This window comes from Lactuca sativa, chromosome 4 (genome assembly GCF_002870075.4).
Source record: "Lactuca sativa cultivar Salinas chromosome 4, Lsat_Salinas_v11, whole genome shotgun sequence".
Taxonomy (NCBI): Eukaryota; Viridiplantae; Streptophyta; class Magnoliopsida; order Asterales; family Asteraceae; genus Lactuca; species Lactuca sativa.
The window spans coordinates 206460180-206462588 of record NC_056626.2 but is presented as its reverse complement, the minus strand read 5'-3'; the positions used below and the strand labels follow the sequence as shown (position 1 = coordinate 206462588).

The 2409-nt window shown below is 37.9% G+C and overlaps 1 long non-coding RNA gene across 1 annotated transcript; it reads right to left on the bottom strand.

The window, feature by feature from the left end:
* Window positions 1–780: 780 nt before the first annotated feature.
* On the bottom strand, window positions 781–2032 carry LOC128133895 (uncharacterized). Its single transcript, XR_008232200.1, has 2 exons — window positions 1393–2032; window positions 781–966 (listed from the first exon to the last, which is right to left on the bottom strand). It is a non-coding gene; the product is annotated as an uncharacterized LOC128133895 (long non-coding RNA).
* Window positions 2033–2409: the final 377 nt, after the last annotated feature.

Sequence of the window (2409 nt, the reverse complement as noted above, 5' to 3'; positions counted from 1 at the left end):
TTCCAAAGAGGAGGGCTACACTTGTTGAACTTCTCGAAGTAGTATGCCGAATCCCGAACGGGCGGAGCCGATAACGCTCCCCCGGGAATAGCTGCGAGGCGCTCATCCAGAAGAGCTTTGACCTGGTTGATTATGTCATTGGTCACGCCCGGGATTAATTCATTGAAAGCGTTATTGAATTCCTCAGCGACAATATTCCTAACTTGCTCCATTTGGAGCTGATTAAGGCGAGCAGGCGGAGCCATCTGTATCCGTAGAAGGAGGAAAATATTTAGAAATAATTCAGCCTAGATATTTCTAGGAAGAAGAAACACTCAGCTTGCCGAAAATTTCTCAACCTTGCCCCGACCCGAAACCGGCACCGATGTTTCAAATAGTAGGGGCCCTTCTACTATCTTCCACACAAGTTCCAATTTCGCAATCGCGTCTAGTTTCAAAATTTCCAGCTCGCTCTAGCCGTTAATTTTACATCTCTCTCACATGTTAACATTAAATAAGTGTGTAATCTAGCATTTTAAGACTAGTAGAATCCAATTCATAGTCAGCAATTTAACATAAACATTTAACATAAGAAATAAGGCTTACTTGGCTGGCCGACTGGCACACCGCGACATCTTTCACTACTAGTCTTCAGAAAATTTGAAAAATCTTTTAAAAAGAGAATAAACTATTATAGAGCCTCAAATTTGAGTCTAGAACATCCACAAGAATGCCTAGTTCCCTCAACCTGTGGCTCTGATACCAACTTGTGACACCCAATTTTTTTTTTTTTTGCAAAAATTTTAAACTTTTAAAACCCATCTTAAATTAAATTAAAACAACTGAAATAGTCATAACATAATCCATCAACTTAATAACCATATAAAATAAGTGCGGAAGTAATAATAATAATAAGGTCCCAACAAAATAACTAGTAGCGATGTCCCGATGCTCCATGTCAAGCCTTAGCCTCTTTAATCTTAACACCTGAAAAGTTATAAGGGAAAAACGTAAGCACGAAGCTTAGTGAATTCAAACACAGACATTGTACTAACATTCATATTTACTAGCCCTAATCCATTTTCCAATTATAATGATAAAGACAAAGAACGAATCAATGTCTATATTACGAGAAGGACTTGTAGGTTTGAACCGCACCGGGAAGATCCCGTATCATTTGGCCCTAATCACCGCACCTCACGAAGAGTATTACGTTAGTGATCTTACCTACCCACCGCACCGGTAAATCCGTATCCTTTGGTGGTGTCCCCATATCCATAATTAGTTACATACAGTGCACATGTACGAATTTAAACAATACTTATATAGCATGCTTTTATAATAAATTCAAATAATCACACACGAGCTAACTAGCAAACACAATCATCAATACAACGGTGTGAGAGAACTCACCTTGAGTGAGTATTAAGGATGGCTAACAATCAAATAATGCTACCAAGCTTGAGCAAACTTCAAAACCTCGCCTAAGAAGGACTAAAGGTTAGAAACGAGAAGTAATGAAGCTATGAGTTGAGAAAAGAGTAATCACAGCAAGGTCTCTAAAACAGACCTGCTGTTCAAAACTGATTTACTCCAAAATCTAAAACAGAAACATAGTTTTAACTAAATTTTATAGGAAACTATGATTGCTCAGGATTCCATAACTATAAAGAACTCATTCTAACTCCAAAAGATGAATTAAATATGAATTTTACAAAATGGTGTATCACTTCTGTCTCCAACAATACAGTCAAGTGATGTTGGCCAATTCTACCCAACTTGTGAGTAGAATTCGTCCAAAAGAAAATTAAGAGAAGTAAAGGACATACAAGTGAAAGTCTCAGAGTTGGAATTGAATGAAAAGCATCTCTCAAACTCCAGATATAAAATTCACATTGTGGACAATCACAGCACTAGCAAAAGCTGGTGACTGCCCACTGACCTGGAGTGTGGATCCATTCTAACCAATTTATAATTGGAAATAACACCCCATATTCTCCAGATCTTAAATTCATAATATAAGGAACATATAGAAACTTGGAATCACTCTGGATCCTTTTCCAAGCCTTAGAAATGATGAAAACAGAATGACATATCAGAACAGACCCGGATCAGACCTAACAGCAAAGATGCCATTCTTTCACATAGATAAAGCCCTTATCAGTGAGGTTGGCCTTCTTAAGAAAGTTATCCAACTCAATTTGTGAACTTTTGGAACTGGTTTGGGGTCCGTTTGAGTTCTAGAGCTCCAGATATGATTTTTACAAAATGACTACAGATCTGATGGAAAACAGAATCGTAGCCACCCGTGATTCCTTTTTGGCTTATCCATCCTTCTCCTTTTGAAACACATTTTAAGATGTGTTCATCATCCCAATTCAGTCCCCATGATAATGGTGGTACTAAAAAGGGTTAGGGATCATTAGGATT